Source organism: Lissotriton helveticus, chromosome 11, assembly GCF_964261635.1.
Source record: "Lissotriton helveticus chromosome 11, aLisHel1.1, whole genome shotgun sequence".
In the NCBI taxonomy this organism is placed as follows: domain Eukaryota; kingdom Metazoa; phylum Chordata; class Amphibia; order Caudata; family Salamandridae; genus Lissotriton; species Lissotriton helveticus.
Window position 1 is genome coordinate 411,857,973 of NC_136072.1, and position 23,067 is coordinate 411,881,039.

Sequence of the window (23,067 nt, forward strand, 5' to 3'; positions counted from 1 at the left end):
AAGTGTAAAACAATGTAAATCTAAAGACATTATAAGTATATTTCATTGCTAACTAACGATAAAGCACTCTGGCATGCTCCAAAGACGTAAAACATGACTTTGGTTGTTATTTACTATCATGAGAGGTCAGGCTATGACAGAAAATCGTTCACAGCATAGGCACGAATGTCACTTGTACAGTGCGTTTTATAACTGTCAACACTCTACTTGTACTTCATTCTCTCGAGAGACTGAAGAGCATTAAGCCAGTTTACTTAAAGAATTGCTACACATGCTTCAGCTGTTCATTCATTTAATTATTCCAGGTGAAACTGTATTTAAGGCTGAACTCCCCTATGACTGATATCCTACATACTTGCACCCACAGCACAATTAACTGAATTGGTGTGTATATCGATCTCACTGGTTGCATTATTAATATAGCCCTTTATAGTTTTGGCGAAGTCGTGAAGAGAAAGGAGTTCTATCCGTTTCCTAAGCATCCTTCAGGGGGGATGAAAGGGTGTCATTTGTGGTCTGGTCTGTATGCGACATATTGGCGAAGTCTAAGGAAGTGGTGAACGTACAGCGCACTGAATGCCACTGTTAATGCACGGAAGTACAAACGTTACAGAAAGTGAGAATAGACAAAGCCATACATGAAACCACAGTTGATGTGCTTCAGTGGGTCCATTATGGTGTGGGATGGGCACTTAGTTATAGGCATTGTTGAACCTCCAGGGTGTCTACCCAGAAGAGACAGAAAAGCCACCCATTTCAGGCACTGTTGTGCTGACAGGAAGCATTATAGGGTGCCATGCACCCTCTGAAATGCTGTACTCAAATCAATCTCGCAACTTCCTAATCAGCCAGAAACCTAAGCAGACTTTTCAACTTGTGCGTGGGAATCGTAATCTCAACAAACAAAGTTGCAGGACAGAACGCGCAGAAACTGGGATCATCACTCCCCACACTCCACAAACCTGAAAGATTGTTCAATGACCTAAAAATAGGACAATAGATTGTATCAACATTTTTTTGTTCGTAAACCCAAATACAAATTTGAAGCCCTAAAGCTTTCACTATCTCAAAACAGACCACCACCTCCCAATACTGGGATCAAGTAGGATGGCTATTGGCTTACAAAAAAGCAACATCTACCATTGAGCATGCTTCCAGACAATCTATTGAACTTTTTTACATACCCCACCAATAAGCACTTTCATTACAACCCTGCTAGATAGAGGGCTGCCAATCAACACCTCCTTTTCAGTCCCATACCCCAATGCGCAAACTGAGATTCAGTTAATTCGGGCATTGCTTCTGCAAATCTGTACTCCGTTTCTGTGCACAAAGCTTCTGTTTTGTGATCCAATGTATGAGTTTCTCAAAACATAAACTAAGAATACAACAACTTCTGAGAAGTACCTTTCCGAGTAATTAAAGCAAGGAAAATGTTGCAAAAGAAATGACCTGCCAGGGCTCGAAAAAATTCACTCGACCTCTCGTATTTGCGAGTCAGAATAATTCAGGACCAGCTATTTTTGGGACCTACTCGCACTTTTTGGCAAGTAGGAATACAAACTGACACTTGACCTCTGCCTCTGAAAGCAGGGAAAATGTGACAAGAGAGCAACATTTAAAGGCATCTTTATTGCTCACAAAGTAAATGAGCAATAAAAATGCTTTTAAATCTTGTTAACTTGTCACAATTTCTCAGCTTGAATCAGAGGTCAAGTGCATTTCAGTTAGGTCGAGGAGATTTTGTAGGTTACTAGACCTGCAGGTCTAGTGCATTTTTAATGATTTTTCGAGCCCTGCTGCCTCTTCTTGTGTGATCCAGCGCTTACCCAAAACCAATCCAGCCCCTCATCACCATATTACCCCCACCAGGCCAAACATGGGAAGGTCCAACCATCTGTAAAGCAATGGACAATTCTTGGGAATGGTTTCTTCTCGAGGTCGATCTCCCATAAATATTAGTTTACAATTCCATACAATTATACATGTTTACTTGTATAAAGCTAAATTCTGCTGAAAAACAACATATTGTAAACACGGAACTAATATGTAGACTCCTAACAACACTATTTAGGAGGAAGGTAATGGAGAAACAGATTGCCATGCCTAGACTCTTCATTTATTTCACCCTTGCAAAAAAAAAAAAAAAAAAAAAAAATCATCAACTGTTGCATGGCTAAACATTTCTAAGGTCCCAAAGGCAAGACCTATTGGCTATGCCAATGCTTGTTCTACTAGTTATATGAAGTCCAAAGTACACAGCCCACTTACTGCATTTGGATCAAGAAGACGTAATTTGCAAATTGGTAAATTGCATTTACACTGACGGTGAATGAAGCAACCTCAGGGAGTAATAGTAATCCTTTGCAATTTTTGTAATAATCTGTTACTTTATCACTGTTTCAATGTACTATTTTTGTGCTTTAAATGAAATAAAATTGACATTTTTGTTATAAAAGCAGTTTATATCACTGGTGAGGAGACGGTGAGATATGATTGTGCCACCTTGCTAGATTCTGGAAGGGTTTATAGATTGCATTTCTCGTGGTGCAATTATTACCAGACATCCCAGATCTTAAAGATTATACTAGGGCCAGTGCACTTTTGCACCAACATCTAATAGACTATCTCGCAAGTGCATAAATTGCATTTGGGCCACTCACAAATGCACAAATAGCACTTAATGTTGGGTATAACTTCCTACTGCATGTTTAACGTCCAATTGTAATTAAAAGAATGAGTTTACATATGGCTTTTCAAAAAGAAATGGAAGTATTTCAACACAAGAGGGGGGTCAGGAGTCAGCATGTATTCTCCCACGTGGGAAATAGAGAGGAGGGGAGGGAAGGGAAGGGGACACGGAAACCCTGTTTTAGCTGCAGCCCCTGTGGTAACAAACAGAAAGATAACTGCAAAACTAAGAGGTGGCAGACATTGGTCTCAAAACCGGGCGGCGAGGGGTATAGCGCAACCACAGTTATAGAAGTAGTGCAACTGTCAGTATCAGGAAGTGATAATGCGTGCGACTCGGTGAGCAACATATGAAGGTTATTTTGTCTCTTACCAGCGTACAACAGACTGTTTCTTAGGGATTCTTCAAATTGTGCTGCCCCTCCGGACCTTCGATGACTCCGCCAGAATTCATTCAAAGGAGTAAAGGAACTGGCAGTATCACTTCCGGGTTCAAAACAGCGCTTCCGTTCACAGGACAACAAGGGGGAGTACATGAATCCAATAAGAGTGAACAGCTCAGCACTTCTCGTTTAAGATTGGGTGCAAGAAGTCATGTTACAAACCTCACAGCTGCTATATCAACTGCAGAATGTTGCATTTAAAACATGAGCTATTCTATACAAGGTCTTTATCTAGCCCCAGACATGCGTGCCCGCTCCCAAGAGCTTCTCAGAGCCAAGAAACAGCGGTATGCTTGTTTACTCAAAGTATTGGCGTCTCACGCTCAAACATTACAATGTTTTTCAGAGACAAACGAGCTTGGCGCATGGGTTAAATGGATAGGGTGCTGGTTACTTAAGAATTCTGCCGGCACCTAGACCATTTAAGAAAAGGGTCAAACTGAACTCCTGTGCCCGCTTGTTGTTCTTCATCCAAAACAGGCACATTTGTTTCATACCGACATAAAAATTAAGCATGGGGAATAGTCCTTTTTTAATATATAACAAGCCCGGATACCGTGTAAAAAATGCAGATTTTTAATCCAGTAGAAACCATGTGTAACGGGTCAACCGGATTTCCAGCCCTTTATTCGGTATTAAAAGCACAAACTGGTTACACGGAAGCTGAAGCGTAACCTTGAAATGCACATTGCTCGTTTCTCAGTGATGCACAACAAGGAGGACATTTGGTGAAAACCGTACAACGATTTGTTATCCACGAGGAGCAGGATTCAAGGCAAACACCAACCCAAACAAGCCAGTGCGCGCGTATGCCACACCGAGACATGTGTTTTGAATTATCACACACGCATCTGTGCACGATAATTCAAAACACATGGCGCCCATGCGGGTAACCGCAACCCAATAGGCCATGGGCACCCGCCTTTGGCCAATTGCGTGCTGTCTTTGTTAAAAAGACACATGTAAAAGCCAATAGCGTGGGACATAACAAAAAGCATACGCACAAGCGTGTGCGATTGTTAGGTAAGTTTTTAAAAGCCCTTACATGAAGTCTTCGCCAGAACAGCGCAAGCGCTGTTGCAGGCTCGACCTAAAAATCATGAAAGTATTGGGCACTTGAAGCATATAAAACAATTGCAAATGTATGTGGATCAAGAACATTAAAAAAAGCCATGAACATATATAGCTTTCCAAACATGTTAAACAATGACGAGTGTATCCAACTACAGGAGCATTAAAAATCAACTGATACTAAAAGTGTAGAAAATGTACTCTCCAGTACTTAGCTATGGTAACTTTTATGCAGTTAAAGCAAGATCTTCATTTTGTTCTTATTAATGTCAGATCATTTTATTATAATCATAAATTGCTTAAGTTTCAAAGTAGTGAAATATAACCATATTCAAGATTTGTAGTTACTGACCTCATATGAACGGAGGTTGAATCAACCTGTTAAAATGAGTATACCATTAAGACCTATGAGTACTTAACTCAAAATACCGAATCTCACAATCATCCATGAATGACATTCAATATTTTAGCAATATAGGCACATCGACTTGATTCTTACGTCAGTCATTAATTGTTTTTCAAAGCATTTTCTTTTACTGAAATCAGAAAGGGTTTGGAACCAACTTAAGGCAAGCAGGGTATAGCAAGGAATCAAAGCCATTGTCCAAGAATGCCACAAAAACAAAGTATACAATAAAAGTTTCTGTTAAGCATTCACAAATACTGAATTAGAAGATATTATTTCAAGTGCGCAAGTAAACTCCTGTTCGAAATTGGGTCTCTAGCTGGGAGAGGTTGACACCCTGTCCAGGTAGGGACCACCATTAAAAGGTTACTTATGACTGCAGACCAGCTACAGCACCCAGACAAGTCACGCTGAAGAAATACCTTAGATGGAGCTATTGTCGATGTCGAAAGTCTACTGCGTAGTCATCGAGCCATGCAGGGAGGTGCCCCAGTCGTCATTGGCTTCATTTAAGTGAATGCAAAGCTTCGTCGCACAGCCTCTGTGCTGCCGTCGAGCTGCGCAGGCTGTAGATTCTTTGCCATTGAGTAGCCTCTCCATCGGCGTCTAAGGATGATGCAGCAGAAATTCTCACACAGTTGAGGCAATGCTTAGGTTTTTGCAGAACTCAGCTGCAGAGCCCACATCTGAGGCTAAGGACTGAAGCGGGCATCTCAAACAAGGGTGGGACTCACAGATGGCAGAGACTACAGAAAACAGGAGGCAAGACAGCAAGCCCTGGAAATCACTCTGTTCAAGCGAGAGGGGTCCAGTCCATGTCCTCAGCAGGGCAGTTATCATTAGGCAGCAGGGCAGCTCAGCAAAGCAGAGCAGCAGTTTTTCGGAACAGCCATCACAGCAAGGTGGCAATCTGTTCAGCACAGCAGTCTTCACTCCAGCAAAGTTCTTCCTAGGTCCAGTAGTGTACTTATTTGGTAGGGCCAGAGCCCAAGTAAAAAATGCCTTGGTTGTAGGGATTGAATTCAAAAGATACTTTTGAAGTGCACAATGATCCATTTCAGATCAGTCTGGGCTACTCCACGATCTGTGAGGGGTAGTCCGCTCCTTTGTGTGAAGACAGGGCACAGCCTATTGAGATGTAAGTGTAGGTCACCTGTCCCCCTTCTTGCATAGGAAGGCTATCAGAATACAGATGAATCTCCTGTCACACCCAACCCTTCCTGTGTTGTGGCTGTCTAGACGGAGTGTACAAAGTGGTCATCATACAGCCCAGAAGTGTATTAGAGACAGGCTGCAGGCACACAGAGCAAAATTAAGAGCAGATAAATGTCCACTTTCTAAAAGTGGCATTTCTAAAATGGTAATGTCAAATTCAACTTTACAACTAAATATGATTTATCACCACCATTCCAAAGATATTAAACATGAAGTAGCTACTCCTTTCCAATCAAGAATTACAGCTTAAGTGGTATTTTAAGAAATCCCCAATACTAGCTTATGAAAGCAGTAGGCCTTCCAGCAGTCAAAAACAAATTTAGCCATTTGTCGCTACCAATGTAAATACAACTTAAAAGTACATGTCTTGCCTTTTAGTTACATAGCACCTGCCCTTAGGGTCACTTAGCACCTACCTTAGGGATGACTTATGTATAAGAAAAGGAGTTTAAGGTTTGGCTAGTGGTTTTAATTGCTTAGTCAAAGTGGCAGTAAACTACACACACAGGCCCTACAATGGCAGGCCTGGGGCAGGTTTGTAAGGTTACTTGTGTGGGTGGCACAACCAGTGCTGCTGGCTCACTAGTAGCATTTAGATTACAGACCCTTTGTAAATGGTTTACTACTTTACAAGGAACCTAAAAGTAAACAAAATATGCTAATCAGGTATATACTAGTGTCAACATGTTTTAGGGGAGAAGTACATGCACGTTAGCACTGATTAGCAGTGGTAACATGCTCAGATTACTGAAACCAACAATTAGATACAGCCAAAAATGTGAGACACAAGGTTAGTGGGGAAAGACCACCCCAAGAATGTCAAATCCAACAGCTCCCTATCAGGGAAGTAAGGGAAACGGCCAGACTACTCATAATGTGTCAAAAACAGTCCTACCTACTCCGCTATGCTCAATGCAGCACAACATATCCAGAATATCATTACTCTGAGGAGACATACTCAAAGGCAGATGACACGCCACCCAGTCAGAAAGATAATTTAATTGAAAATTCAGCACACACTGCATTACTCTTCACACTAGCCCGGAAGGTCCTAGACCATCTCAGTAAGGAGTATTTCTTCCCAAAATGCTCCACTCTGAGCTGCAATGGATGGGAAGCCTAAAGGTAGACATGTACAAATCATTAAGTTATTTTCTTCACAATCATGGCTACCCTACTCCTCAGGATTACATAAACAGTAGTTTGTATCATAATGTATCTTTCATTGATAGTTCGGAGAAAAAAAATTAGTAATCAAAATACATACCACAATCACGGTAAAACCAATAACACATTTTTTCAAGCTGTGCAATTAAAAAAACAGCAATAAGAAGACTAAAAACAAATATACAACAACATTTTATCGGAGGTTCTTTCACAGCTCATCATGCCTTTATCAAATCCAATCCCCTATGTTGATAAATCTGTCCTGCCACCAAATAGTGTTTGCCTCACAGACCATGCTGTATGCAGGAACTTAAAACACTGCCACTACCACTAGCGTTGACGTGTCACTCTTACAGATTCTATAAGTCTCTCCTCTTTCTGCAAGATTGAGGAAACGACACAGGGGCACTAACAACCTGCTCCTGGCTTTGGCATAGATAGGGCAGAAGTATAGCAAGTATTCGCCTGTTTCTGCAATGATTTTACAATGGGAACAGAAACGTGACATTGGGTGCGCACTACCCCAATTGGCAGTGTAAGTTGCTACTGGCAATATCCCATACCTAAATTGTAGAAACACAACCCGAGCGCGGGCTGGTCGTGTGTAGTGCAAGAAATCCTCAGTTCTGTTTTTAGACTTATGTTGCAGGAAAGTACCTGCCAGGGTAGCTGTGGTGGTTCGAAGTTCCCTACGTACGTCTGGTAACTTTCTTGTAGACCAATTTTTTTTACTAGTTGTGCATCCCCTGGCTGAATGAAGCATGGCTCCTCCCAGAATTTTTCCAAACCCAGATCAATCCAGGCCTTTTTTATGGAGCCTACCCATGGTATCTTTGAAGCTGGGTTCATTCTTAGAATGTCTTGGAGACCATCTCTGTAGTGGGATAGTTCACTAGTGCTCCAGATAAGTACCCAGTGTAACACTAGTCTTAAAGGAGCCAAGACTGCTATTTCATGGATGCCTAAGTACAGGATTAGGGGTACCCCTCTCGGAACCAGGAAGGGATCTAATAAAGTGGCTTTCCACCACATTCAAAAAGTTGATGTTGCCATAAGCCCCCTTGCTTGGGCTTTACAGCTCTAGGGCTGGTAATAGGGGGGGGGTCCAGTTAGTCATATTTGCAAATTAGCGTATCCCCACCGCTCTGTGCTTCACTACAAGTGTGCTTTTTAGAATCTGCGGTTCCCATGTCCTGGTTTCAGCTAATCTGATACCTAGCTAGTCGAACTCTCTCGCTTTTTCCAGGGGTTCATTCCCCACTTTGATCACTAGGTCATGTTTTTAGCTCTGGGGGTATTAATTTCAAGATCAAACTCTATGCAGAACTGGTTGCATCTGTCGATCAGGTTTTGCAGACTTCTTGTGGTTTTGTACAACTAAAGTACGTCGTCCGCAAATAGTAGCGCCGGGATTTTATCCCCTGCCAAGGAGGAAGAAATGTTATCAAAATTCAGGAGATAGCAGACACAGTTATTAATTTATGAAAATCTGCGTAGTATAGAACAGCCATCACCATTCCACCTAAAAAAAAATTTACGGATTGCAGAATATCAACGATACTTTCAAGCCTCACTACTGCGTTTTCTCATGGAATTGAACCGTCCAATGACGGAGAAGCACTGGGTATTTATGGACCGGACAGTAGCTGGCCACCACATCTGGAGGGAAGCCTGGCTTCCTAGGGTGTCTCGATCCTGGGGACTTTACTCTTCGCCTATCACACGGCCCACCATTTTAGTTGGGACTGAGTGTAAAGCTTACAACGTTCCCTTCGTCCATGTCCCCCATTTTTCTCAATCCTAGATTCCCACCAGGGATGGATAAGAGATCGGATTCGCGATGGTTAGCTGGCAACTACAAACGTCTGGGGCACTCGTTTGATCTCCAGGGGCTAATCCCCTTCTAACAGCTTCCGAACGCTACCTCCACGTGCAAATGGTACACTGGGTGTCTGGGTCTCTAGTCCGCCCTCTGGTTGTTAGACCAATGCTACAGTTTGAAAGGTGGCTTATTTTAAAAAAAAAAAAAGATGATTGTAAACTTATCTCTGAGATATAGGTTTCTTTCTCAGGGCCCGAGTGGGGTCAGGACGCCCGGACAATGATGATGGGAGGCGGAACTCGGACTAACTTTCTCAGGCAAATAATGGAAAGATATTTTTTTATAGGGCCCACCACACAAGTCTCATTCCATGGGCCACACCGAAACAGCGTTCAAAATTGTATCTTATTGGTACTACACTCCGGCTCGTTTACTTAAGTGGAGCTCACGGTGTGATGGCCTCTGTTGGCGGGGTTGTGGGAGCCCGGGCACCCTCATTCACCTTCTGTGGAACTGCCCAAACTCATGAGATACTGGGACAAGATCCTCGATGAGATTGACAAAGCTTTCGGCACTACCATACCCAGGCTCCCGGCATACACCATCTTAAGACTGGCCAACGCCCTGACTTTTACCTTGCGTTCTACCAGGGGCAGACAGATCTCCCTAGCGTTGAATGCTGCGCACTGGGTGCTTTTAGCTCATTGGAAATCGGACAGAATCCTGGACCACACACAATGGTTCCACCAGTTGTGGTCTCTTTTGGGCATAGAGAATCTCTTAATAGCTACATTGGGGGACAAATATAAATATGCTGAGATATGGGCTCCCTTTAGTTCCATCCTCTCTACAGAGTTTCGGGAACTGACATGCCCTGCTTACTTTCCAATTCTGAAACTAATCCCCAAACACGAGGGGAATTGCTGAAGCCTGACTGCGGCAGATGAGCACTAGGGACTAGAGGCAGGGAGTAACTTTCATATCGGACCATGTCCACGCGCATTTGTACGTTCAGTGGCTCACCAGGAGGGGGGGGGGGGGGTTGGAGGGTCTTGGGTTTTTGTACATTAGTTTTTTACATGTTTCTACTTTTGTGACTCTTGCCTTCCTTAAAAGCAGGCTTTTGCGCCTTGGGCATGTTACAATGAGTCCTTGGCCAATTGAGCACCAGCTGGCTCAGCTTTCTGCTGGCCCTTTCCAACGTTAGTTCCCCAAGGCTACCAGAGCACTAAGTGTTTTTTTTATTGCTGAACGCGGCTGCCCCGGGATAGGTTGTAGGCGGCATGCTGTGTAAACTGTCTACTTGTCCAGCCTGTAATTCCTTGGCTCCTATGGGTTCTCATGTCTTTTTGTAGACGGCCCGCTGGGTTGTAGGCACCGATGCTCTGCACTGCTATGCTATGAGTTCTGCTAATAAAATGTATTTAATTCTAAATACATTGAATTGATTAAAACCTTCAAACTGTATTAAATAAAATAGTTACAGCACTTCAAAGGAATAACCAAGAAAGGTACCAGAATACAATATTCAAGCACAACATTAAGTTTATATGAACACCTGTGGGGAACAAATCTTTGGACCTGGCATGTTTGTCAGCAAGAAGGGACAGAGCTATATCTTCTATGGCCAGAGATGAAGGACTTGCAATGAGCAAATAGCCTTGCCATACATGAGAAGGGAAAACAATGTCTTCAGAGAAACCCTATTGCTGGGTTGTGGGATGTGATGATATCAACATTTGAAACAGTGGAGGCACAAGCGGAGGTGGCAGCTGTGTACAGAATGTGAATACCCGAATACAGTCCCACTAACATGGCACCAGGAGTGGGCTAGTGCACGGACACATAATATTACATGGCACCCCAATGCGTGCTTGTGAGTCACTGAATTTAAAGTTCCAACCACACTAATTAAACTCACAACCCCTAGGCACTCATGCTCACACCACTACTCAACGCTGAGGATTTAGCTACAGGACTGTCAAACAGTGTACTGTGTTCTACCTTAGTTTAATCTGTGTTCTTTTTCTCAAAGCAAAATATGCTGTACATAATTGCACTGGTTTATAATAACATCTTACTCAACACCTCTTGGGCGTGTTTAACGAAGCCAAGATGGCGAGCCAACTTCCAGCCTCGATCTGAGACGGCACAGATTGTGGTTCTCTAAAAGCCAGGCCATGACCCCTTGGATGTTCGTTTCTACTTCCTGCTCTCCTTTCTGAATTTGGATTGTAAGACACTGGGGAAGGTGCTAGCTAATCAGCTCATACCTGCGATACACTCTGGTCCACCTGGATCCATCTGGGTTCTTACTGGGACGTCACGCAATACTTTCCTCAATGTCCATCATCTGCTATGCCTCATACTAGCTGCCCTGGCTTGGGCTCCTGGAAAGACAGCGGTATCCCTGGACAAAGAGAAGGCATTTGACACCCTAGGGTGGGTCTAATAGTGGGCAACTTTAGGGAGAATAGGCTTTGGGCCAAAATACATTGGGTGGATCGCTACCATCTACAGCTGCCCCACAGCGAGAGTTCGGACGGGTCAAAAGATCTTGGGCAGTTTTATGATACGGAGAGGTACCAGACAAGGCTGCCCCCTTTCGCCCGTGATATTTGCCACAGCCATGGAGACCCAGGCCTGCAAACTAAGCCATTGGGCGCAATAATGGGGTATCCAAGCACAGGATACAAACCACATATTTTCACTCTATGCGGATGATGTCATGGTCTTTTTTTCAGGATGTGTCAGACTTCCTCCCTGATCTGAGGTAGTTACAAGATGACTTTGGGCCTGCATCAGTGTGACCTGGCCAAAATTGTGCCGGTTTCCTCTGTCTCCGGTCCTGGTTCTGGACAGGAGTGCTCTCCCAGGCTTCCGCCTTACTTGGTGTTACGATAAGGTTAAATACTTAGGGATCCAGGTATGCCATGCAGATAAAAACCCTACAAGAGGGCAATGTTGGCAGGGCAATTGGTTCGATCCGCAAATACCTCCCTTTCTGGCTGTCTGTTCTTGCCTCTATCTCCAATGGGTCGCGTGGCCTCACTATATTGCCCCCCCCCCCTCCTATATTTCTTTGCCGCTCTCCCGTTTCTACTCCCCAAGCGATTCTTCGTTCTCCTCCTGGAACTGATATGGTGGGGGGGGGGGGCTGACGCCAGGTGGCGTTATCCGAGCTACAAAGCTCCCTGTTAGAGGGGGGACCCGTTTCTCCCAATTATGAACTGTACTTTGCGGTGGCACAGCTGGAGTGGCCCTGCACTGGCTAGGCATGAACCCATGCCCCGAGCAAACAGACATCCTCCGGATTCTTACAGGAACTAGCATTTATACATGGGTGTCCGACCTTGGTGATCACCCCTACAAGGGGAAAACGCAGCAGAGGACAGTAGCGCCTCCGCTGGATACGATATGTATTCGGGAGGGGGCGGCTCTCTGCCATACTCCCCACAAATCCCAGTGTGGCAATTGCAGAGCTGTTACACTGGTGTACTTTCAAATACAGTTGAGTTAAAAGCGAACCAGCTTAACAGCTCTGAATATTGTACACAGAAGATGGAATCATTACTAAGTTAATCTTTGGTCGCCTTTTAAAAAAATTGTGGAAACCAAGCTGTACACGTTACATGTTTTTCACTGTTGTTTGTTTTAGGATTCCATTTCTCTTCGGGACACAAAACCACTATTGTTTTTTTCTTAGTCTGCGTATATATCAATTTGAATTTTACAAATTTGATAAAAAGAATTAATGTGAACATAACGTCTGCAAGGCCCTCTTTCTTTCTGACATCACCTTAACCCGTTTCTGTGATTGCGATTGTGCATTTGATTATTATTATAGATTAGCCTAACTTTCCACTGGAACCGTTGTTTCTGTTACACACACACCGCCATACAACACGCGATCAAGGCCACAGGGGGTCAGGGTGGGGCGGAACCAATGCAGTCGCCAACACTACACATGCTCCGGTCTGGTGACTGCACCGGACAAGCAATCTCGAATTTATACACAACAGTAACCACTAACACATTTGGGATAGCCAAGCGGGCATGTGCTTAATGTGAGGCTGCTCTTCCACAACCACTGACAGAAAAGAAATGGTGCCAAGAACTCCAACATGTGAAGGAGATCTTCAGCAACCCTCTTCCTTGATTCACACAGTTCAATTATTTACATCATGCACACCTGCTGCCATCTCAATGGATCAAACACACGTTTCCCATGGCAACTCCAAGTGCCCTAGATGAAGACACTCGAGGCTGGATTCTATCATGGTCTGGGTCTGTCCAGTATCACAGAGGGCCTGGGAGGAGGTGCCAAACATCACTGCTGAAATTGCTAAACATGCTTTAATACTATCATCAGAGTTGTGTCTTCTTTGACTTCGGCCAAGGGAGACAAACATTTCCATAGATTTTTCAACCTCAATTTTGTCCTATTCAAAAGTCAGATCTCAATGTCATGGAAGGCACCCTCAGCCCCCAATATCCGTCAATGGCTGGCCACCTTACTGAAGTGGTCCCGTGCAGAAATAGATACCATAAAATTACTACGACCACGCGTTGGTGGGTGATGTTTGCTGGGAGATCTGTATTAGGAACATAAAGGCAAGGAATGATGCTCGCCCACCTTGAACGACATCCTAATTTTCCAGCCCCTTACCACGCATAACAAGGACAAGCCCATGTGGTCTTAAGATCAACCCCCCATCAGACTAGCGTGGCACTGCTCACTCACCTGCGCATCTACACCACTACTGCAGTATGCACTTGAATCGCATTTTGAACACATTATATGAACCTTCAACTGTCTAGTGCCACACTACACTTACCCTGCAGACTCCAGAGTTAAAGCTTTTTCGCTTTCTGTTAAAATATGTTTTATATGCATCAGTGATAACAAAGTTTCAGAATTATGGTAATAGATTGTTGATGCTACTGTTACCTGTAATGGGACTACTACTTGATTTGCCCTGCATGAAAACACAAAAAACGTGCAAAAAAAGTGTATTCCAAGTCTTCCTATGCTCATGGTAGTTTGTATGCCCTTTAGGACTGTAACATTTTATTTTCGATAAAGGAAAAGAGAAAAGAGAAAAAAATCCAACAGCCGCCGCCGACATCCAATGACCAGCGAGTGTATGCCCTTTAAAAGCTTTTACGGGTGGACACCAAGCTACCTGGCATCACAATTTGAACGTAACCACTAATTTTGATGTTAGACGTAAAAAGAAGAGCGATGTTTGGGGCGGTTTCCAACTGAAACTGCAACAGCACACTTAAGAAAAAAGTTAGGCAAAGTGAAGTTAGTTTTGAAATTAGTATGGAAAACGCGACTGGGAGTGTTAGCAAATGTCCAAAAACAAATTTTACTTTGTAGTTGTACCGAACATTCACAATAACTACCCCTAGCCTTCTTGTGGGCACTACTATATTCCCTCCGAAACTCAGCGGTATGTATGAAATAGACTGCATGCACACTATCCAATCCTAGCGAACGATTTTGAGACATGCCTATGCCAATGTGCCCTGAGCTACACAGAGTGCAAATGAGTGAGCCAGAGCTACATTTTCTACCACAGCCAGGAAGCATACGATTTATGTGACATAACCAGTCTAACAGGAAGGGGAACAAAACAAACGGTTCCCCAACAATTCTTCACTCTTGTCATTGTTGATCATGTTGTATTTGCTCTACTTAACCCCTTCGCTACGGGGGTTATTCCCCCGCTGTGCTGGGGGGGGGGAGAGGGCGCGCACAGCACCCCCCTGCTCATGACGAGCTCAGCTCGTCATGAGCTACGGCGCTCATGACAAGCTCAGCTCATCACAGGTGCATTGACTCCCGTGGAACGCTCAGCACAGCAGGGGAATTCTCCCCGCACCTGAGCGTTCCACGGGCCATGACGAGCTGAGCTCGTTATGAGCACCGGAGCGCCGTGGCTCATGACGAGCTCATCTCGTCATGAGCGTCGAAGGTGTTAACTAAACTCTGACCAATAAAGAATGCCTCTATGTATTTGTGCGTGACTGTGTAATAATCTGCCCAGGGAGTGAAAAACGAAAGCAAAATCAGCCTCAAGCATAAAGATACACCCACAAAAATAAGTTATGGAGTGGAAGAAGAAAGGCTGAGAGGAATTAAAAATATGTGTGAATGTTTGCAAAAGTCTTCCCAGAAGGCCTATCACACAACGTTTGATGTATAGGTACATGAGTGTAGGGTACCCATAGCAGAGCAGAGCACATTAAACAGGGAGACACATGTAAGTTGAAGCTAAAAGCGGGAGAGAGCAAGTCTCACCGAGCCTTACCCTACAGGTGGTGATATGACTTTTCCATTGTCAGAGTTCACAGAACATGTTGGAAGGAGTGAAAATGAGGAAAATGAATACCAAGAAATATGCAGGCCCGACAACGGTGATACCAATAAATACAATTTCAACCTATGCCACAACCTGTGCCTGCATGACCATGCCAATACTCTTCAATGCAATGTCAATGTATGTCATAACCAGTACTCGCACAGCAGCGCCGACACCACAATGACAATATCAATGTGTGTCATAATCCATGCACAAATTACGCTACTGTTACTAGTAAGACCAATGTCAATGTACGTTATGACTTAAGCAAACATAACCATGTCAATACCAGTAAGAACCGAGTCAATGTAGGCTAGGACAACTGTATTCACAATGTTAAGGATGTCGATAAAAATTATACCAGTGACTGCCATATTATTTTCAGGACTTCTAATGAACTCACATCATTGCTGTTGGATTTACCCAAGGTGACCTCACCATTAACACTGAGTCAGAGATACGTGGTTAGACAAGTCCTACGACCCACATCCACACCTATCGAATACCAGGTCACAGGCCTCTCTTAACCTAAAGACAAAAGTGCACGGAGGGAAAACCCTGATTGATCCCACAGATAGTTGCAAGCGGTATCAAAAACAGATATTTATGTATCAGTTCATTTTGATATGCGCTGAAAAATGGCTGAAAGCAAGTGCACTAAAAGTGGCGGATAGATCATGTTTGACTCTGTTTGCAGACTTTAATTAGTTTAGTGTGTATTTTGTGCAACTCTTTTAAAAGTATATGCAAATAATAAGGTGGCCATTGAGCACACGCTATGTATATTACCATTCATTTTAGCACAGATTGGGATGATTATTAAAACCAAGGAGAAGCATTCCGATTGGTTATGTGTTATTCCCCCCCCCCATGTTTTATACAGCTAACAGGCAATCGCGAGGCATTTCAATTGGTGGCCCATGCTGCCTTGCCTACAAATGGGCAAATCTCTACCTGGCTTGTGTGAAACATATAGGAGAGACTGAAAAATGAAAAGGGTATGTTTACACTCCACTCTCTCCCCCACCGCACTCTGTACTGTGGCAGTAGGTCAATGTGTTTTTTACCTGGCTTTAAATTCATTGGAGTGTTCAAACCAATCTACCAGGCCATGCCGAATAGTCACCCAATTGAGTGCCGAGCTCTTTGCTACCTTGATGGCCAGGGGCTATCTTCAGCACGTAGTGCCATAAGACGAGGGCTTTTTATTTTCAGAGAAGGGCAACCTCAGACACTTCTGGGCAGTGCTGGGTCCTCTACTTGTTATGGCACCTATGAGCACCTGAAGTTTGGTAGCCTTTACTTACGTAGTATTGGTAGCAACCACACAGCACAGATTGGTTGTACCACAGTCACACTGTCTACGTTCTTGGGCAAACACAGCAGTTCCCACAATCAGGCACTTATCCCAGTTTTGAGTCGCCCAACCTGGCAAACAGCTCCTGGTGTCTTGGCAGCAATGACTGTGATAATGCACAGAGACTACCCAAAACAAGTGGGCAGTGTTGCAGCTCCTTCAACGATGTCAGACAAATTGATGGCCCCTATCTCGTTAGTAGAATCTGTTGGAGAGTCTCTTATGGAAGGACCCTTATGCCAGGGTGAATTACTGTAGTCTTCTCTTCAGTCAGCTACTCCTGCATGACTGGCACGATTCATTGGTTCGCAGGAACAGTTCAGCAATTCCTCTTTCATATCGGACTCCAGGTGATGTTCCCTAAATTCTGGGGAGTTGGTTCTCAGAATGACACCAACTCGTTGTTGCACAGTAGTCCTTTGAGTACTCTGTAGAGTACCCTCTATCCGGTTGAAAAGAAGATGGAACAACAAATGAGTCAACAATTCCCACTTTTCCCCGATTTTCGCAGGCAGAGGATGTGAATTCCAAAGTTGCCTATATCGAACCGGTCTGGGTTTTTTCTCTTTCATGTGTCCCAGCAGGCAATCTTTGCGACCCAGCCATTATCTCAAGTGATGCTGTTCACAACGGGGCTGTCTCCCAGTGGATCACCCACCACAGAGGTACAAAAGCTGTGTGAGCAGACTGAATTCCGGACATTTACAATCACATCTGACAGAGAAGACTAATTAATAGCCCTGTTGATCAGAAAGGACCTAAACAACTTCTAAAGGAAAGGTGCTGGTCTCCTTCGTCTCACTTCAGAGTCCAGCTACCCCCCCGCCCCACCTGCATAAATGTCAGCAATACACTTCTGCTGTCTGGGAAAAGCATCTCCACCTCCCACTTGTACACATGCCCAGGCTAGGCATCACTCTGGCTCGTTCATGCACATGTACTTCATACTATCACAGGTACATGCTCAGGATCTCGGCACTAGGAATCCGAGTTTACCGTCAGAAGCAGAACTTTCAGATGAAGGGACCGGTATAGCCACGTTCACACGATTCACCACTGTGCAACACTCATGAAACCCATAACAGGGACAACAGTCCTCCTGTCACTACAAGTGGCACCCACAACAGAGGCACAAAGAGGTGTGAGATTTCTGCAGTCGGCTGTCCAACTGAAGGAGTAATCAGGAAGGGGCGAAAGGGAAAGTCTCACTAAAAACGTCCTCACTTCCCACTAAAGAGACTCGGTCCCACCTCTCACCCCATCATCCACCAATGGCAATGTTCAGCGAGACTAATCCAGGAGCTGCTTGCTAACAAAAGGCCTCATGTAATTTCTAAAAGGTAGCATTTCACCATCATCTTCACTTCAGTGTGTGGGACTCCTCCCTCCAGCAACAGGAATGCAGACTACATACTTTCACTGAAGCACAGTCCTCAACCTCCATCCTCCGCTGTCAGGCCAGGGACATCAAAAAAGGATCCCACTGGTCTCCATGACACAGTCTCACTCATACACACAACTTATTGCCATGCATGTGTTATTTACACTACACATGAACACATATGTGACATATGCAACATACAAAAACAGGAGGGGGAGGCAGAGTAAATATAGAATGATTCTTACTCCTCAGACTTACTTTCATAAACAAAAAGAATCCAACTAAAGGTCAGAGTGAAGTGTTCAACACAGTGGTGTTGGAGCACTTAGTGTTTTGTAAAATACCCCTCACACACCAAAAGGCCCCTTGGTGTCATGCTTCATCATCGGGGTCTTCGCACCCCTCTAATGGAATGCGGCGTGCTACGACCTACGACTACGCGGGAGCACTTTTTTAGTTATTGTTGACTATATGTGGTGCATGTGTATGGGGATATTTATAAGTGAGTGGTGGGACGTGGTGAAAGGTACTTTTTCATTCCTTACACCAAGGGGCCTTTTGGTGTGTGAGGGGTATTTTACAAAACACTAAGTGCTCCAAAACCACTGTGTTGAAAACTTTACTCTGACCTTTAGTTGATTCTTTTTGTTTATGAAAAAAACATATGCAACATATGCATAAGATTTCAGCACTAGAATATTACAAATATTATATTTGGACTTTACAAAGAAGGGCCAGTAGGTCTCACTACCAGTGACACATATATAAAGGTTTGTCACATGGCTGATCTCTGCTTTTTAAACCATTCCGAGGACTAGGACAGTAATCCATTGCCCACAATGAAGGCATGCTTGGAGCATCCCTTCAGGTCACAGTAAAGGTCCAGGACCTCACACAGGCCTAGGCCTCTGCATACAGAATTAGATTAGAGTGAGACCAGCAATAAATTGAAACTCAGGCTACCATAAATGAATGCAGTTGGGCCCTCAGGGCAGGGGAACACGCCTGTATACCATGCAGAGGACATTCCCATCCCAATAATAAATTATATATGTGCGTACAAGTATCAGATCCACAGCAGGCCTTGAAAAATCATTAAAATGTTACCAGACCTGCAGGTCTAGTAACTTAAATAATGTACTCCCCCCCCTAAAACGATTTCAAATTGTAAAAGCCAAGGAAAATATTTGTTTTTACAAAGTCATCTTTTTCTTCATTATCACATAGGAGAGAACATTCAAATATGTGAGTTTAGCATTTCTGCTGTACAAAAACTATTTTGCTTGATTTAATAGTCTGAACTTTTGCTCCATGTACAATGAAAATCTAGCCCACATATATGGTACACATGGCCCCTGACTTACCTCTTAGTTCACTAATAGAATTGCCATCAGGGCAGGGCGGTTTCCAGTGGACGTTTCAAAACTCACTTTAGAACACAGTAATTTACAGACAACAAATTAAGATAATAACAAGATTGAAAAGCATCTGTTGCTCATTCGCTTTCTATGTAGAACACAAGTTATTTTTCAGCTTGCCAGAATGGGCCAGTAGGCACTAAAAATGGCTTGCCCTGATAAAATCTGACTCGCCACAGCAAGTGAACAAGTAGATTCCTGGAGGCATACATAGACTTGATGCAGAGAGAGGGTTACATGTAGGGCATACTATGTGTTCAGAAAGATACAGAATTACTAGTTTGTAGCCAGTGAAATAATAATCTTAATGCTTCTGTGTGCCTTCCTAAAACTGTAAGAGGAGCCTGTCTTTGCACAAATTTAAAATAATGTATTTCTCTTTTTCGCTACTTATTGCAGGTTTCTTGTTTCTAAGCACAGTAAATAACATGTGCTACTATTAGCCAATTTAATACTACTCATGCTCAGAATCATGATGTGCTGAGCTGCTCTTGCTAGCATTCAAACTTATGATCTTCAGATCATATTAGATGTGAGTAGTGAACACTCAATTCACTGAGCCACCATGCCGCTAGACCAATACGATTGGCATATATGCATGTAAAAAGCACTAAGTGCAGCCAGTGCAACATGTGAACTTTGGCATCCAATTCCAGAGGTTCTTCAACCAAAGGTGATAACGATGCGGTCCATAAAACAATATAGTTTGCAAGCCAGGAAAAGAATGCAAGCGAGTCCTTGATTAAGAAGGCAACTTGAGTAATGAAGAACATATTCTTCCTGTGGCAGGTGTGTGAAAAACCCCTTGCCTGATACTCTTGGCATTTTGTTTGAGATCAAAGGCAACAAGTTATCATGTTTACTTAGTCCAATGGCCAAATAGGCCCAACGCCCTCAAATTACAAACCTTTGGGTGCAAATGTACCGTATGGATTTGTGAAAGATGGTCTGCCATTAAATTACAAGAGGAGTATTTTATGTGTAAATGGTTTGAGCTAGTTTAATAAATGCAATGTTGTTACTAATAAAGCCAGCACTGTAAGGAAACACAGTGAGCTCAGCATGTATTATGTGTACACGTTTTCATTAACAATTTGAGGCTACTTATAATGCTTCAGAATGCTCTTGTATGACACGCAGAAGTTAGAAAGTATGATAGGTGTATTATTTTTTTTGCTGTTAAAATAAAATGTACACAAAAAATTCAAATTGAACAAAGTCTTTTACTAAGGGATAATCAGTGTAAAACCATTGTAGATAACATGAATATTATGTAGGGGCCAGATTAGGAAAGACACACAAATAGTGTACCCATAGAAATATGTCACTGCATTTGAGCAGATTTACAACATTCAGGAATTCTCAAAAGTTTACCGAAGTATGCCTGGAAACCATACACCTGGAATACTTCAGTGAACTAGATATTCTCTTGAGCAAATATGCATGGTCACAGGTCTGAAACCCGGATGGTCCATTTCATCTGTCCAAGGTCAAAAACATGAGTACCATCGAACTGGGTAAGAATCATCTGTTAATTCGACGCCAAGAGACCCTGAGGTAACGGTGTGATTTACAAATATACGTTCGATTATATTTCTGCTCATGTGGAAATCTGCTGAGCAATTGCAAATTCATTTTTTGTACACCTAAATGGTTTGCACGCACTCATACAAAATCTACTCCTGGTTTTGTCAGCAGTAATCTTCAAACCTTTTCTAGTGTGGAAAAGGCTGCAAAGGAGAAGGTGAATACCCTTCACCATCTAATTTAGTGGGTGTGCACAGATTCATAGGGCATTCCAACCCTCTTAGTACTGCTGCTCACCTACTTCCAGCCCCTTTACATAGATTTGTGGAAATATGGGAAATTTAGAGCATTGCTAGAATCCAAACACTGATAGAGCATAAAAATCAATTGAGCGGGTTTTATCACAACGTTAATATAACAAGAACGCTGACATAATTTGTCATGTCACTGCATGGCTCCAAATGCGACAAGTGAATAAATGGTATAGGATAACTAGATTTCTGATGCATCTCGTCTCTTGGGCAAGTAGGATAAAACTCCGCACTCCTACGGTGGGTACTGCCAGACAAGGGTTGATGTCAACCTGCAGGATGTGGAGTCACAAGTTTCACTTTCACAGCTGGGAAATTAAAGAGTGTGCATGTCTACCAGGGAAGGTCGGTGCGAGATATGGATCAAAAAAGGCTGAAGATACTGTCAAAACGTTACACTGAATGGACATCCAAATGAGAAATGTTGGTCCACTAGGATTTTTTAATTGAAACCCAGACTGCTTGGGGGAGATTATGTATTTTCAAGGCAAAGTAATTCGGCTTAAAATACATCTTGTGTGCAGTGGGAAGAGTAACTGCAAGAAGATTTGTACTCAACTACCTGTGGGGGGAAGAACAGACGTGACAAGGTTGTACAAGGATTACGTAACTATCAAGGTTGGGGAACTGTACCCTAAAGCAATTTGTTGGACGTTACCAAGACAATTCAGGGCTGTGCATTCGGGAGAAATTAGGAGTCCAAGTGACTCACCGAAAAAAATAGATTTAAAAAAATATGCACACATCGGATACATTGTCATACATAAGCAAACAAAAAATGTCTCAGCCATGACATTCTTGACGTAGTTCATTACAATCCGAACTAATAATAAAATGCATCCATATCTTTTAATATCAACATAAATTGTCTGATTACTGTATCTAAGACAGCATCATTGAATCAAGAAAAGATGCAGAGGCTGAAGAAACCAGCCCCGCAGGGGCATCGGTACTGGATTAACCGCGTCACACTCACCGTTGAAGCAGCAACTCCGGACGACCGCACTCGCCCGAAGCGGGTTGTAAACCCAGGTTGGTGACAGTCGGTTTGCGCATACGTGCAGCGCTCCGCTGTGGTGGCACGGGGCGGAGCCTGTGTCCGAGCCGTGTTCCTAGAAGGAGGGGCTATAGAGAAAAGACTTTGTCATTACGTATATGTAGGCCGGGTGGTTCTCGGTAGCGGGTGGCGCAACAGAAAGAGCTGAGCAATAGAGTCAGATTTGCCATTGAGAAGAGTGTCGCCACAGTCAGGCAACCACAGAGCCCGCCCACTCACAGAAGGGAGGCGCAGTACAGTCAAATTTTGTGGAAAAGGCACGTGCACTCTCCAGGGTAATCAACCAATCAATAGGTCGCCAGATTTTCCGCGAACCAATCCCAGCTCTCTATACATATGAGAGCCCTAAAGCCAATGAATGAGAAGCTCTGCAATAGCCAAAACCGAAAGCCTCTGCTCCCAACCAAACCCAAGACTGTATAACTCGCTTATACCTTTACTACAATGAGCTTTATTCCACGCAATTTGTTGCTGCTCTTGTAATGCTTTTTCTCGGCTCTAAGTCATTTCTGACACAGAACCTTGATATTGTAGCGTTGCGACTGGCACCGGATTTCTTCCTCAAACAGTGCCGGAAATGGAAAAACATTTACTCCGGGAAGACATGGATTTAGCTCTGTTGGGAGTAGCCCATCCCGGTCAATAATTTTTTATGCAGTGCATCCTGGTACCCGAAGTCCTAATTTGATATTAGAGTAAATATGACTACATATCCCAGAATGCAAAGTCAAAACTTGGACTGGATGAATTACTGTTGTGTATATATGGTTGCTATGTAACTCAGCACGGACCCTTCATTCTCTATTTCAGTGTTCTTCAATCTGTGGGGC

At 43.5% G+C, this 23,067-nt stretch overlaps 1 protein-coding gene across 1 annotated transcript in view; it reads right to left on the reverse strand.

Moving 5' to 3' along the window:
- Window positions 1-22,417, reverse strand: part of NCK1 (NCK adaptor protein 1) — a 722,331-nt gene extending 699,914 nt beyond the window's left edge. The window contains exon 1 of the mRNA XM_078665865.1: window positions 22,157-22,417. The gene's annotated coding sequence lies outside the window, so the exon portion shown is untranslated. The remainder of the gene's footprint in view (window positions 1-22,156) is intronic.
- Window positions 22,418-23,067: the final 650 nt, after the last annotated feature.